Source organism: Mandrillus leucophaeus, unplaced genomic scaffold (assembly GCF_000951045.1).
Source record: "Mandrillus leucophaeus isolate KB7577 unplaced genomic scaffold, Mleu.le_1.0 Scaffold119, whole genome shotgun sequence".
Classification (NCBI taxonomy): domain Eukaryota; kingdom Metazoa; phylum Chordata; class Mammalia; order Primates; family Cercopithecidae; genus Mandrillus; species Mandrillus leucophaeus.
This window is the reverse complement of record NW_012100209.1, coordinates 1,168,725-1,185,793: the sequence shown is the minus strand read 5'-3', so window position 1 is coordinate 1,185,793 and position 17,069 is coordinate 1,168,725. Positions and strand designations below refer to the sequence as shown.

General features: G+C 41.6%; 1 protein-coding gene across 3 annotated transcripts in view; it reads right to left on the bottom strand.

Annotated features, from left to right (window-relative positions):
- Window positions 1-14,825, bottom strand: part of OSMR (oncostatin M receptor) — a 96,948-nt gene extending 82,123 nt beyond the window's left edge. For 2 of the 3 annotated variants that reach the window (XM_011966146.1, XM_011966161.1), the window contains exon 1: window positions 14,563-14,825. The gene's annotated coding sequence lies outside the window, so the exon portion shown is untranslated. Of the gene's footprint in view, window positions 1-14,304 lie in introns of all 3 variants that reach the window. The other variant, XM_011966154.1, reaches the window with a different exon arrangement.
- Between the last annotated feature and the right edge of the window lie 2,244 nt (window positions 14,826-17,069).

Sequence of the window (17,069 nt, the reverse complement as noted above, 5' to 3'; positions counted from 1 at the left end):
AGAGGAAATGGACAAATTCCTGGACACACACAATCTACCAAGATTGAACCAGAAATAAATAGAAAATCTGAACAGACCAATAAGAAGTAGTAAGATAGGATCAGTAATAAAAGTCTCCCAATAAAGAAAGTCCAGGACCAGATGGCTGTACTGCTTAATTCTACCAAACTTACTGAGAAGAAGGAACACCAATTCTCCACAAAGTATTTAAAAAAATTAAAGAAGAGGGAATTCTCTCTAATTCTACAAGGCTCACATTACCCTGACACCAAAGCCAGACAAGGACACACAAAAAAAGAAAAATATAGGCCAATATCCCTAAATAAAAGGTTTAAATAAAACTTCAAATGAGTTTATATTACAACTGAATATTAAAACCAGGAGGAAAACTAATTCTAGAGGAAATAATTTCTAATCATAACCAAGGGGAAGTCAAAGCAAAACAATCATCAAGGAAATGCAAATCAAAACCACAGTGAGATGTCATCTTACTCCAGTTAGAATGGCTAGTATCAAAAAGGCAAAAATAACAAATGCTGGCAATGATGCAGAGAAAACGGAACTCATACACTGTTGCTGGGAATGTAAATTAGAATAGTCAAAAAAATATTTTGCCAATATAGGCAAAAATCCTCAATAAAATACTAGGCAAATAGTATCCAACAACACATCAAAAACATCATACACCATGATCAAGTCGGATTTATCCCAGGGATGCAGGAATGGTTCAACCTATGCAAATCAATAAATGTGGTACATTACATCAAAAAAAAAAAAAAAAATGGAGGACAAAAACCATATGATCATCTCAATAGATGCAGAAAAGGCATTTGATAAAATTCAACACTCCTTCATGATAAAAACTCTCAACAAACTAGGCATAGAAGAAACGACCCTCAACATAATAAAGGCCACATATGACAAACCCACAGCTAACATCATACTGAATGGCGAAAAGCAAAATATTTTCTCTCAGAATTGGAATGAGAAAAGGATGCCCAATTTTACAACTCTTATTCAACATAGTACTGGAAGTCTTAGCTACAGCAATCAGGCAAGAGAAAAATAAAAGGCAGCCAAATTGAGAAAGAAAAAATGTCCCCATTTGCAGACGTCATGATCTTGTATATAAAAAACCTAAAGATTCCACAAAAAAATTATTAGAACTGATAAATGAATTCAGTAAAGTTGCAGAACACAAAATCAACATAGAAAAACTAGTAGTGTTTCTCTACACTAAGAACAAACTGATCAAAAAAGAAATCAAGAAAGCAATTCCATTTACAATAGATACACCAAAAAACCTAAAAATAAATTTAACCATGGAGGTGAAAGACGCTGAAGGAAAGCTACAAAACACTAATCAAAGAAACTGGAGAAAACACAAACAAATCCATTCTCATAAATTGGAAGACATAGTATTGTTAAAATGACCATATCACCCAAAGCAATCTACAGATTCAATGCAATCCCTATCAAAACCTCAATGACATTTTTCACAGACGTAGGAAAAACCATTCTAAAATTCATATGAAACCACAAAAGATCTCAAATAGACAAAGCAATCCTGAGCAAAAAGAACAACGCTGAGACCTCACAACACCTGCCTTCAAAATATACTACAAAACTACAGTAACCCAAACAGCATGATATTGGTATAAAAACAGACACATAGACCAATTTATGAGAACAGAGAACCCAGAAATAAATTCACATTTTTACAGCCAAATGATTTTCAACCAAGGTTACAAGAACATACATCGGGGAAAGGACACACTCTTCGATAAATGGTGCTGGGAAAACTGGATAGTAATGCAGTAGAGTGAAACTAGATCCCTATTTCTCATCATAGATAAAAACTCCAAATGGATTATACACTTAAACATAATACCTAAACTATAAAAATACTAGAAAAAAACATAGCAGAAACACTTCAGAACATTGGTCAAGGCAACAGTTTTATCACTAAGACTTCAAAAGCACAGGAAACAAAAACAAACACAGATAAATAGAACTATATCAAACTAAAATGTTTCTCCATAGCAAAGGAAACAATCAACAGAGTGAAGAGAAAACCTGCAGAACGAAAGCAAATATTTGCAAACTATTCATCTGACTAAGAACTAATATCCAGAATATGCAAGGAACTCAAACAGCTCAATAATAACAAGAAAAATCCCATTAGAAAGTGGACAAATGTTCCAAACAGACTTTTATCAAAAGAAGACATACAAATGGCCTACATGTATATGGCAAAAATGCCCAACATCAACAATCATCAAGGAAATGCAAATCAAAACCACAGTGAGATGTCATCTTACTCCAGTTAGAATGGCTAGTATCAAAAAGGCAAAAATAACAAATGCTGGCAATGATGCAGAGAAAAGGGAACTCATACACTGTTGCTGGGAATGTAAATTAGAATAGTCATTATAGAAAACAGTATGGAGGTCTCTCAAAAAACTAAAAATAGAACTACCATATAATCTAGCAATCTGACTACTAGGTATTTATTCAAAGAAAAAGAAATAAGTATATCAAAGGGATACCTGCACCCCCATGTTTATTGCGGCACTATTCACAATAGGAAAGATGGAATTAACGTGTGTCGTTCAAAGGACGAGTGATAAAGAAAATGTGGTATATATACACAGTGGAATAAAATTCAGCCATAAAAAGGAATGAAATCCTGTCATTTGCAGCAACATGGATAGAACTCAAGGTCATTGTGTTAAGTGAAATAAGCCAGGCACAGAAAGCAAAATATCACATGTTCTCACTCCTATGTGGGAGTTAAAAAAAAAAAAAAAAGGTGGATCTCATGGAAATAGAAGTTAGAATGATGGTTACCTGAGGCTGAAAAGGGTTAGGAAGGGGGCAGTCAACAGGCACAAACATGCAGTTAGACTGGAGGAACAAGGGCTAGTGTTCCATAGCACCACAGGGTGATGATAGCTAACGACAACATATTGTGTATTTCAAAATTGCTAAAGGAAAAAATTTCCCCAACACAAAGAAATGATAAATGTTTCAGGTGATAGATACCCTAAAGACCCTGATTTAATTACTATGCATTTTATGTATGTATCAAAATATCACATAGACCTCCTAAATATGTACAATTATTATATATACAATTTTTTTAAAGATAACTAGAAGATGCTGGGCATGGTGGCTCATGCCTGTAATCCCAGCACTTTGGGAGGCTGAGGTGGGTGGATCACCTGAGGTCAGGAGTTCGAGACCAGCCTGGGCAACATGGTAAAACCCCATCTCTACTAAAAACACAAAAATTAGCCAGGCATGGTGGCACGCATCCATAGTCCCAGCTACTCAGGAGGCTGAAGGAGGAGAATTGCTTGAATCTAGGAGGCAGCAGTTGCAGTAAGCCAAGATGGCGCCATTGCACTCCAGCCTGGGTGACAGAGCGAGACTCCATCTCAAGAAAAGAATAAAAATAAAAATAAGATAGCCAGAAGACAGAATTTTAAATGTTATCAGAAAGAAATGATAAATGTTTAAACTTTTGAATATGCTAATTACTTTGATCATTATACAATGTATACATACACTGAAACATCACAACTGTACCCCATAAATATGTATAATTATTATGTCAATTTTAAATAAAACTTCAAATGAGTTTGTATTACAACTGACTATTAAAGCCAGGAGGAAAACTAATTCTAGAGGAAATAATTTCTACAAGGGGAAGTCAAAGCAAAATCCACCAAAATGTCTGGCACTCACTTTGCAATTTAAAATATCCCTCATAAATTTAAAGGCAGATGATTCAGAGAGTGATGTGCATGTTGCCAAATGTTTTTGAAAAGGACTATTTAAAATGTTTCTAAAATTTTGACATTTTCCTAGAATATCGAGTATTTTACATGTCACAAAAAATTCAGGTTATGGGGCAGAAAAACTTAAGACTAAAAATTAGAAGCCACTTGCCATTTAAGGGTAAGCAGAAATTAGAGAATAAAAGCTGTCAAGCAACACAATGGAAAGACATGAGTATTTACAAAAGATGTTTTTCTATGGTTTGGGTACCACAGAAGAGCCTTTGAGAACCATCAAGATAGTCTTTTCTGGGCCAGGCATGATGGCTTATGCCTGTAATCCCAGAATTTTGGGAGGCAGAGGCTGGAGGATTGCTTCAGGCCAGGAGTTCCAGACCAGACTGGGCAACATAGCAAGATCCATCTCTACAAATAAAAATTAAGATTACCTGGGCATGGTGGCATGTGCCCACAGTCCCAGTTTCAAGGGAGGCTGAGTCAGGGGCATCCCTTGTATCTGGGAGTTCAACGGTGCAGTGAGCCATGATTACACCACTACATTCCAGCCTGGGTGTCTGAGCCTATCTCTAAAACCAAAAATAAAAGATCACAGGATAGTCTTGTCTGGAATTCCTGCCCTTTGTACTGTCTCTCACATACGTCGGGCTATGACTCCTAGAAGCTTAGCTTCAGCGCTCAGATTCCCTGTTTTTTCTGTCATCAGTTGACACATGTTGGGCAGGGGCGAGCAGGACACAGTAGTCACTGCCTATGCATGAGCAAAGTGATTATTATTTCCAGCAGTGGGACTGGACAAAGCCACCCCCCGTGTTTCAGGCCCCAGGCCACCTGAGGACCACAGACGGAAGGAAGATGAGTCCTACCTACTATCCAAAAACTTTCTGCTAAAATCAATAAAGTTTATCAAAAAGTGCAGAACAGGAGTCAACACCAGGAAGAACATTGCAGAGACACTATGGAGCTTCTTTAGTAAATGCCAGAGGAACAGGCTTCCTCATGGCTGACGCTGTGTGAAAAAACACTGCTTCCAAGACCCAAGAAGTCCCCAACTCCATACCTTGTAAATAAATCCTCCTCAAGTTATCCTGTTCCAAGTGTGCCAAATGTTTCCTGATGGGACCCTGACTAACACAACAAAAAGCCCACAAGTGAGGGAGAAAACTCTGCAAAGATCCTGAGGTGCGGGGGCTGCTTGGAGGATTCAGGGAACAAGGGGGAGCCAGGTGTGGCTAGAGAGGAGCGAGCAAGCAAGCTGGTGAGAGCCGAAGAAGACATCAGAGGGCATGCAGACAGGCAGAACAGAGCAGGCAAACGTGGGAAGAACCTGGGCTTCTGCTCTGAGCCAGATGGGAGCCACCGTAGATTTTAAGCAGAGGAGTAACGTGGTCTGGCTTACATTGAACAGAAGCCGGCAAGGATAAGAGACTGAAGAGACGACAGTGAAGTGACAGACAACAGGTGGGGAGTGGGGGTGGGGTGTGTGGCGCTGGCAGTGGAGGTTAGGGAGGTTAGTGCAATGGTCCAGACAAGAATGATGAGGGTCTCAGAGCAGGTGACAGTTGTGGAAGCAGTGAGCAGTGGGTGGAATTTGGGAGTGATTTTAAAGATAGAGCTGACAGGACAGGGGTGGTGACACATCATGGATGGCTACAGGAGTTTTGACCAGAGCCCCTTGAAGAATGTACCGTTTATGGAGAAGCAAAGGAGTGTGGGAGGAACAGACCTGGTGGTCTGTATCAAGAGTTCAATTTGTCAATTTGTTCAAGATGCTTATTTCATCTCCAGGAAAAGATGTCAGACAGCTAGCTGGATACACAGTTTGGAGGTCTGGGAGTGGTCCCGGCTAGGCATATACATTCAGGCGCATCCTCCGTCCTTACACATAGTACTTAAACCCATGGGACTAGACCATCACCAAACCGGAAGTACAGACAGAAAAGAGAGGCGGTCTGCGCATGAAGCTCTGGGCTGCTCCACACCCTCTACTGTGGCCCCTCCTGCGGATCAAGTGAAAATCCAAGATGGGGCCAGGCTTTCCTAGTTCGCCTCAAGGATGAGGGCTGTGTGGTGGGGGTGAGCAATCTGCACAGCCCTGCAGCCCCGGCACAGTCTCACTGCTGCTCTGGCCGGGACAACCTTGGTGGTGTCTCCTCTGCAGCTCTGCTTCTGGCACAGGAAATGCAGTAGGCCCTCTCATCCACCCGATCGGCTTTCTCCACAACTGTCAGTGAGGAGCATTGCTCCTTCCAACTTCCAGTGAGAAAAGGAAGTCAGGGAAGTGTGAAGCAGCAGAATTTAGAAAGGGAAAAAATACTTCCTGCTTCATCCCCACTACTTGGTCCTTTCCCCAAATCTGTGCTTCATTTCTCTCTCCTTTTCAGGTCTCCATCATTCCCAACCAGACTATGAGCCACTTGCAGGCAGGCCTGGATCTTATTCCCCATTGTCTATCAGTCCCAGAACACAGTTGCTATTCAGTAAGTATTTGGTAAATGAATAAAAATAGGTACTAATTTTCTCACGTTCTTTCTTCTTTGCTTTAAATCTTGTTTTAATGAAAACAGATTCCTGTTCAGGCCTTTCTACTTTTACTATTGTCAAATATTGCCTAATTTATAAATCTTGCATTGACTTTCCTTCTCTGCAGGGCAAAAGAAGGGAAGAAAAATTACCCATTGATTTTGTAAAACTTCTTATTCAAATCTTGTCTTTTGTAAAATCTCATTCTCAATAAAGATGCTTATGAAAATCCCTCAGAAAAATATCACACGCCTAATGAAACACAGCTTTTTCAATGGATTTTAGTCTGCCCTTCCTCACCACACTTCTTGTTCTGTCAAATATTCCTGGGAAGTTTCCTCACCACAAATAACACCCATGAGAAGCAGTGTGGTAAGAGTTATTCACTTCCGAGTTATTCACTTCCGAAGAACGGGGGTGTATTGCCAAACTCTTCAAAACTGGCTGGGTGACCTGATGATGTCTTATGCAAATGCCATTTTAAAGGAAGAAGCTGTTCTTGGAGGTCTTGTGCCTGGGTGTATGCATTTATGAAAGAGTCCTGTGCAGCAGCACAAAGAGTTGAATGCTACTTCTTGCAGGTTCTCCATGATTCTCAAGCTCAGTTATCTTTGTTTTTTTTTTTTTTTTTTTTAGAGTACTGCCAGTTTATTTGAGAGTCGCTTTGAAGAGGCCTCTACCTTACAGCATAGGGTTGATTACTTACAAGTGTTCACTCCAATTCCCTTCCTCCTCAAAGCTCCACAGTCAGACGCTACAGTCACGGGAAGCTTTGAGCATTTCTCCTTTCACATCCATCCCCCACACCCCACCTCTTGAATCTGTCCACTGGATAATGGTTAAGTGTTTCCACCGGAGTTATAAGGCAAATCCTGATTTATAAAATTGAATTAGCTCATGAATAACTGATTTTTTAAAAAAGCAATGTTCAGTTCAAGATTTCTGGAATTTGTGACATCAGCTAGGATGAAAGCTGTGTCTCTAAGAGGTAAATGAAGCCAAATAAAAAAATGAAAAACATGAATCCAAGGGTATTCTGAATCCAAAATATATGTACATATGCTAAAGGTGATATTTTAAATCACTTTTGAGAAAACATAAATCATTCCCCAAAATGGTACTAGAACAATAGCCTGGAGACTTGTGGGAAAAGGAAGCTGGAATATTAATAATTAAGTGCCATGGACTCTGACATAAAATGCTTAGGGTCAAATTCCTGTTTTGGTACTTAAAAACCATATGGCCAATGACAAGTCATTTAACCCTTCTAGATTTCAATTTCCTTTTCTACAGAAGAGAAAAATAAAATAACTTACCTTATAGCATTGGCATGAGGATTAAACAGGCTTATGAGAATCTACATATAGCAAATCCAGTTAATGTTAATTTTATTATTATAGCTATTGCCTCACTTCCTTCAGCAAAATAAATTCCAGATGAACAAAGATATCAATGCAAGAAATAAAGCCGTTAAAATTACTAGAATAAATCCTAGGTAAACAGTTTTATAATCTGTTAGGCATGATATAAAACCCATAAGCAAAAAAGATAAGGATTGTAGGGGGAGGGTGAGGAAAGATAAAGATAGCTATACTGATTAATAAACACTGAAACATTTTAGTGCTTTAAATGAAAACAATAGTTTCAATATGTATCACAAAGAGTTATCCCTCATATACAAAAAGTTCTTAGAAATAAGTAAAAACAGGTAAACAACTCTAGAAAAACATGAATACATAATTCATGAAAAAAGGGAAATACAATATCACCCTCCCCCACAAAAAACTTGGCAAGATCACTAAGAATTAAAGACAATTGTGTGTGTATATGTCTGTGGATGTCTATGTAGTATCCAATTGGTAATGTTTAAAAAGGTCTTAATGCCTCACACTGGTAAGAGTTTACAGAAGTAAGCATTGTGACTCACTAATGATCAAAGCATACAACTTTACAGAGGTCCATTTGACCACATCTACTAAAATTCTATGTGTATTTCTGTTGATCCAGAAATAATTCTATAATTGTATTGCTGAAATTTTGCCCTACAGATGATAGATAAGACAGATAGAGTCACCTTACATATTGTATGCACATGTATTTAAAGACTCTTATAGCACTGTGTACATGGGGGAAAAAATGAAAATTCAAGAGCCTTTAAAAAGGAACTGAAAAATAATTATGGTGCATTTCTACAAAGGAACATCATGCAACTGTTAAAAAGAATGAACTAGATCCATACGCTGACATGGAAAAATATTCTAAAATACTGAGTGAATGTATTAGTTCATTTTCACACTGCTGATAAAGACATACCAGAGACTGGGCAATTTACAAAAGAAAGAGGTTTAATGGACTCACAGTTCCACGTGGTTGGGGAGGCCTCACAGTCATGGTGGAAGGGGAAAGGCACATTTCACATGGCGGCAGACAAGAGAAGAATGAGAGCCAAGTGAAAGTGGTTTCCCCTTATAAAACCATCAGATCTTGTGAGGCTTATTCACTACCGTGAGAACAGTATGGGGGAAACTGCCCCATGATTAAGTTATTTCATACTGGGTTCCTCCCACAACATGAGGGAATTATGGGAGCTACAATTCAAGATGAGATTTGGGTGGGGACACAGCCAAACCACATCAGTGAATAAGTCAGTTTCAAAACAGTATACACCTAATAACATCTCTGAAAGAGAAGTGTGGCAGTATGCAGCTGTGCCCCTCAGTGCTCCTTTCAAGAGAGCACAGATGACTGCCAGCCTTCAGACACTGCCCCTTCAGATCTGCTGAACATTCACACACCCCAGGCTGCTCCCAGTCAATAGCTGCTGCTGGAAGCAATTCCTTCCCACCTTCCTTCCTCTCCCTCTCCTTCCACAGGCATCACACCTGCACTGGGTCTGAAGGCTCTGTGCCTACCATTACTCCCCTTCCCCTTACAAGTCCTTCCCCCAGTAAATCTCCTGCACATGTGTTTCTGTCTTGCTGTCATCTACTTGAGGGATCCACACTGGCCCCAAAAGACACACCTACTTACTAAGTTATAAATTTAGAGCTGAGATGGAGGGAAGGAGGTGGCCAGAATAAGAGAAATTATAGATAACTCATTTCAAGTTATACAATTCTGCAACATTAAGCATTCCTTAAAACGTGTGTGTGTGCATGTTTTAAACATATTAAGCTCAGTCTTGTGCAAGTGACAATTTCCTTATTTCCACACTTGAAACCATATATCGCAACACGAATAAACTAGTTGACAGTGTTTATGTTTCCAATCCAACCCATGGTATTGAACAGACTTGAAAAAGGCTGACAGTTTTTACATACTAGATCAACCTGGGAGGATGCCATGTGTTTCTGTACAGAAAATGTAACCTCTTAGGTTCTGAGAGAGTGTAGATACTTTAATGATCCATTTCCAAATGCAAAAAGTAGCCAATGTCCTAAGTAGAAAAATCATACTACCATCCCCTGCTGACAGACGGACACCCTGAAGTATATATATGAAGTAAACTTGCTCAAAATCCCCCATTAGGGAGGCTGAAAGTAGAAAGAGGTGACCAAGAAATAACATGGTGTATGAAAAATTTACTCACGAGAAAGCATAACTTCTGTCGATACACATCTTCTCAAAAGCTGGCATACACATGAACAATGGAACCTCAATCACTGTTTTCTGAGAATTATTTTGTCTTACATTTTCCCAAGTGTTCTTCATGTCTTACATTTTCTATTTGCAGAACCACTTACAATTGTGCTTTTCTTTAGTTGACATTAAATGTCATATTCAGGCTGCATATATTTTATGTGATTGTCTTCATCTTAAGTCAACAGTTTTAAATAATTCTGATGGTTAATCGCCTCAATGATTCCAGATCTAAGAACACAGCCAGGTATTCTATTTAGCGATCTCACCAACCCTCTTTCTTTCAACAAAAATGAAGGGAGGGAGGGAAGAAGGAAGAAAAGAAAACAACTATAATTTAGTTCTTTAGCACGTAATTTTAAAAGAAATAAATTTACAAACCCTGTCAATCACATTCATTACAAATAAGAAGTACTATCACTAGCAGCATAACTTTAAATAGTAGTGCCAGACTGTATACCCAAAGTGTGGACAAAAGATCAGCAGTATAAAGACTACCTGGTAGCTTGTCAGAAATGCAAGATCTCGGGCCAGACCTTAGACCTCTTGAATCTGCATTTAGACAGTCTCCTCAGGTGATTCATATGCACAGTGAAGTTTGAGAAACACTACTATATTTAAAATATATGATATATTTTTGTCTCTTAGGATACTATCAATAAATAAAGGAAATTATTTACTGGTTCCTATTACCAGTAAGGCACTCTGCAAAACTATGAGTAAGATATAAATATGAAAAAGATCCCAGCTAGCATGTATTAGATACTAACTCTCTACGAGGTGCTTTGCTAAGTGACTTACATGCATTTATTAATTGAATCCTCGCAACAGTGCTAAGAAAAGGATTATATTATTATTCCCATTCACAAAGGAGGAAATTAAGGATAAGAAAGTTTAAAAGTAACTTATCCAAAGCGACCCAGTTAATCTGATGTGAAGCCAGTATTTGAAATCAGATAAGTCATTAACCAAAGTTCACATGACACAGCTTCCTTAAAGCTTGGAGCTCATACCAAAGTTGACATTAAAGCATTAAAAATTGCTAACAATTATAAACTCAATAAAATCTTAATTAAAAATAGGATTGTATTAAACTTGACAGGCTATTTGTAAATAGAAAATGTATGTGATTTGTAAAAAAGTTATTTTTCAAAGTACAAATATATGCTACAAGAGTTTTAAAAACACTATAAAGCTACGGTAGTTAACTCAGAGTGATACTGGTATAGGAAAAGAGAAAAAAAAAAAAAAGATCAATGAAACAGAATACAGTCCTGACACAGGCCCTTTTACAAACAGGAATTTATTTAATGATGAAAACAGAATTTCAAATGAGTTGGAAAAAAGACGAATTATTAAATAAATGCTATTGGATCAACTGTCTTAAACTTTACAAAAAAATTAAGTTACATCTTTACCTTTCACTTTGTATCTATCAAGTGGAAAAATGGGCAAACCCTTTGAAACAAGAATACCTCTCCTCGGATTCTCTTCCACAGAAATACTCACACTTGAGCAGGAAGATGAATGTGTGATCTGCCCTGAAGCAATGTTGCTAATGCTGAGTGTCCATCAATACAGGAAAGGATGGATAAATTACATTCTGTTTCTACTTTAGAATAACATGTAGCTGGCCAGGCATAGTGGCTCACGCCTATAGTCCCAGCACTTTGGGAGGCCGAGGCAGATGGACTGCTTGGGCCCAGAAGTTCAAGACCAGTCTTGGCATCATGGAGAGACCCAATCTTTACAGAAAGTACAAAAAAAAAAAAAAGAAAAACAAAAACAAAAAAAGTCAGGTGTGGTGGCATGTGCCTGTAGTAACAGTTTCTCAGGAGGCTGAGGTGGGAGATCACTTGAGCCCAGAAGGTCGAGGTTGCAGTGAACCATGATCATGACACTGCACTTCTGCCTGTGTGACAGAGTTAGACCATCTCACACACACAAAAGAAGAACAACACATAGCCATTAACAAAAGAGGTACAGAGAGACAATGGAAAGGTCCCTAAGACTTGGAAAGTGAAAAAGTAAGCTGCACAATAAGTATAGTAAGATCATTTGCATATTTAAAACATATGTATATGTAGTATTATGTAAATCTATAGAAAAGAAAAACAAACCTTAGAATGGTATTATCAAACTTAACCTTCCCTCTTCTGAGTGGCAGTAGGGAGGATGGCGATGGCACGTCTACATTTCACTTCACTTCTATATTGTTTGAGAATGAGTTATTCTTTGTATTATTTTTAAAACATAAAAATAGAATACAACATGGAGTGCACAAATGCAGAGCGACCAGTAGAACTAAAATGCGGAGGGAAGGAAGGCTATGAAGCCACCGACACAGCTGTTGGAAAAAAATTCTCCCTTCATGTAGCTACAAAGAAGCCTGCTTGGAGGAGGGGGTTTCTCCAGCAAGGCCGTGATATTCTATTTGTTTTGGTTTGGGTTTTTTCCCCTCATTGTGCACAGTTTTTAAGAAATTTAAGGATTTTTAAGGATTTCCTCCCCCAGGGAAAGGAGGGCCAAGGCTCACCGTTCCTGTAAGTGAGCGAGACCACACTCACTAAGATTCCCTTCTATTGTAGCCAACGAACGCCCCAGACCTTTTCCACAAGGAAAACATCCTCCTTCTTCTTGTCAAATACAGTACCACTGATTCCTCTTTCAAAACCGTAATAGTTCTGATTCGGTTTTGTCCTCAGGACAAAAGGGTTACAAAAATATGAGAGATCCAGGAACACCTCTGCATGTGTTCCTGGTCTGTTCAGGTTAAAGAAAAGGGTAGAGGGGGAAATATCCAGTGTTTATGTGTTCTCCCCAATGTGGCTCGAGTCCCTGCGGAAGAAACACCCAAAACCAGCCTTTTTCTCTCAAAGCAACCTTTGATACAAAAGGCTTAGCCACACCTGCTGGGACAAACGGGAACTGAGACCAAGATATAAGTCACAAGGAGGCAATTTACAGCAGAGAACTAGCTCTTCCCACAATAAAATGTGAGGTGGTGAGCTTCCTGCCACTGAAGGCACTGAACAAATGCTATGTGGGAATCATGAAACTGAAGATTTCCTGAAGATTCTGAATAGGAGGCTGTGGTTGGAGTTTGATGCTTTGAAAGTTCCAGAAATGATTCGCAGACACAGCGGAGTTTGGGAACATCGAGGGCTCTGAGTGCATTTTATAGCAGTCCAGGAGAGAGACAACGCAGGAATCATAATGAAACACACTACCCAGTCTTAGAGTTTCAGCTACAGCTCAGGGATCATGAGCAGACTCCAAACCCAAATCCTGATACTGTCACCTGCTAGCTGTGTGACCCTAGCCAAGTTACAACCTCTTTGGGCCTCAGTTTCCTCAATAAAATAAGAATAAAAAACTAGTACCTGCCTCACTCATGAAGCTTAAATGAGCGAGCATATGTCAAGTGCTTAGAATAGGGGCTGGTCCACAGTAAGTATGAACCATTATTATTTGCAGACAAGGAATCTAAGAGGTGATAAGTAGTTTGACCCGTGTTCCAAAGTCAGTTTCAATCTTGGGAATAAGACCCAAAAATTTCTTTCTCCTCCATCAGAATTCCTTCTAGCTCAAACTAAGTATCCCACATTCAATTCTATCTTCTCTGCCTACATAGACCCCTTCCATTTACTTCTCTTGAATATCTTGTTCCCAAAGTGTTTTCAAGGCAGGTCTGTTACCAAGCCACTCCATCAGCAGCACCTAGCACTGTGCCTCCCGCAGCAGGGCAGGCAGGATGGATGGACGGATGCAGGCATGCATGGGTGGGTGGATGACGGGCAGATGAAGAACTATCGAGAAAGGAATCGCAGTGTCAGGGGTAAAGCCCTGGCCTGCGAAAGCCGGGCTCGGATTTCAGTGCCCTCACAGCTAGCTATATGGCCTTGGACAAGTTCCTGAACCCCTCTGTGCCTAGGTTTCCAGAATGTAGAGGACCACTTCCACTCACGTAGCTGGAGAAGAAGGTAAGCGCCCCGGACGGACACTACTGCAGCGTCGCCCGGGGATTCCTCTCTCCACCTGTGCGTGAGCTCCTCCCGCTTCTCTAGGGACCAGGTTGAAGAGAGACACGGATTCCCAGAGAAATGGCTCTGTCAGGTGGGAGTTAAGGGTTACGAGAGGAGAGGGAGGGGAAGCAATGAACTCCCCCACACGATGTGTTGGGAGAGAGGCAAGAGGGGTTCAAGTGGGAATTTTCACTCAACAAACATTCCCCCATCATCTGAGAAAGAGGCGCCGGGATGGTGAATTTCAAACAGGCAGGGAAATGGGCGACTCGGCAGTGTGCGGCCTGTAAGGAATGAATCGTTTAGTGTTTACCCACCAGGTAGGCGGGCCAAGGGCGAGGACCCTCCGAGCGCCGTCCCCGCGCAGGTGGAAGCCCAGCCAAAGCAAACGCCGGGCAGAGGCGGCACCGAGGGCAACGGGCGGCTGCACTCCCGGTCGCGTCCAGCCGGGACGGGCTGCGAAGTTGTCGGATTCTTTCCCGCGCAGCACCGGGCTAGCCCGTCGGAAAAGCCACAGAGGGCGGCGCGGCGGCAAGGCGCGAGCCGAGTGGGGCCGGGGTGTCGGGGGTACTCACGCCGCGGGCGAAGGGCTCCACGAGCCGGGCCGAGTCCTCGGCGGCGCGTGGGGCGCGGGTGCGGGCGCCGAGGCGGACGTGCAGAGGCGGCCCGGGCCGGGGCTATGAATCAGCTGCGGGGCAAGCGCCGAGGGGCGGGAGTTACGGGAAAACCGCGGGGGAGGGCAGAGGGGTGAGGTCTTTTGCAATTTCCCGTCTTGCTGCGCACTCTTGGCACTCCTGGGACCCACAGGAATTCCCTCCCTTCGGTCCCGGGGGTAGGCGGCCGCGATCCTGCGGGAGGCGCGGCCTCACAACCCGGACTTCGCGGGCGGGCGGGCACGAGTAAGAAGAGGAAGTGGGAGAGGCCTGGGAAGGAAACATGGAAACCCAAAACTCTGCGGCCGAGGCTCCGCGCCCTGCGCGCAGCGCTCCTCCTGCCCGGGCCGAGGACGCCCGGGCCAGCCGGCCGAACCAGAGGGAAGCCGAGTGACCGATGAGGCCTGGGGCTGTGTATCCCACAGGGACACTTGTCATCCCAACCCAGAGGCCAAACCCGTGAGATCCCCGGCTGAAAATCTTCAAGCAAGAGAAGTCCTTTAACCAAACTTCTGGCCGTGTTTCCATTTGGCGTCCAGAGCAATGAAAACGTGTTTGAACCGAATCATAGGGTCCCCATATTTTCCCTACTTGCGTCCTATCTAGAAAGGCCCTGTCCGACAAAGTTTCTTCGGCTGCAATAGTCCCGAAGCCTTTATTTCCCAGTGCAACGACATGCTACACATGATTTACTTTTCCCCTTAAAAATGTCATCGAAACTTTTTTTTTTTTTTTTTTTTGAGACGGAGCCTCACTCTGTCGCCCAGGCTGAAGTGCAGTGGCGCAATCTCGGCTAACTGCAAGCTCCGCCTCCCGGGTTCACGCCATTCTCCTGCCTCAGCCTCCCTAGTAGCTGAGACTACAGGCGCCCGCCACCACAACCGGCTAATTTTTGTATTTTTAGTAGAGACGGGGTTTCACCGTGTTAGCCAGGATGGTCTCCATCTCCTGACCTCGTGATCCGCCCGCCTCGGCCTCCCAAAGTGCTGGGATTACAGGCCTGAGCCACCGCACCTGGCCAAAAATGCCATCCAATCTTTACCGTGTCTGGGCCTTTAAAAGGTGCATTTGACCTCTCTTAGAGGATAACAGGAGCCTTCCGAGGCAGCCTCGGACTGGGGGATCCCATAGCCTCACCTGTCTGGATGCCTGACAGATCAGCAGGCAAGGGGACTTGCTCCAGATCAGCTGAGCCCAGTTTGGTTTGAGTTTGGGGACCCTGGAAAGTATCACAAAGGGAAGGTTGTAGGAGGAGGGTGGGGGAGGGAACCAAGAGTCATCAGCAAGTATCGACCATAAACATATCTTAGAATCCTATATTGAATTGACTGGATGACTCAAAATAATGTCAGGATTATTTTAAAATATTACTTTTATGTTTGTTCACATATCTGGCTCCTCCCCAATGTCATCCCAAGGAAAGCTGGGAATTTTTTGTTTTTTTATTTTTCCTGAAACAAAGGCCTAAAGGCCCTAATACACTTAATACCTAATGGTGCCACAAAGACCATGATGCATAGTAAATATTTGATGAAAATAAAAGGTAGTTTTGTCTCAATAAATGTATAGTCCTTTGCCGCACCTCTTATTACTTGAAGAGTTTTAAAGAGTCCATTAGTTTAGCCATCTGCATGGTTATGGAAACTGCCAAGCCCAAGAGTTGGAAAGGCTTTATGATTTTATATTTTACTGAGAAAAAAAATATTGTTTATAGAAACAGTTGAAAGGGATCTCTCTTCTACCAAATGAGACGTCAAATAAAAATATTCAGCCCAGTCTGAATTTCTAAAAAGTGAGTCTTATTTTGGGCTCCTATTGCAATGGAAGGAGACTGAAGTGTAAAAATTTGGTGCCCACATATAATTTATCTGTTTTTGCACCATTCTAATTTCTTAAATTTGTACTTAATTTTAGAATCTAGTTGCAGTAGGACCTATAAATTCGCGATCATACCCTTAACGGTGAGTGCACTGGGTCCATAAAGTCAGATCTACCCAAAACCTCCAAATATCACTTTATTTGGAAATCACGTTTTTGCAGATTTAATCAAGTGAACCTGAGGTCATACGAGATTAATCCGGTGTCTGCTGTACTTCTAAAAAGAGGGGAATTTGGACACAGACACCCAGAAAGAACACTGTGTGACCACTGAGACAGAGATCCTGCTTATGCTGACTCAAGCCAAGGAATGGCAAGGTTGCCGGACACCGCCAGAAGCCAGGAGAGAGAAATGGAACAGGCTCCCTTTGAACCCCTAAGCAGCAGCCAACCCTGCCAACATCTTCATTTCACACTTCTGGCCTCCAGACTAAGAGAATATGTTTCTGTTGTTTTAAACCACCAAGTTTGTGGTAATATGTTATGGCAGTCTTAGGAATCTGATACATAGGTTATGTTCCATAAGTTAGTTTTAAACAATTATCCTGAAA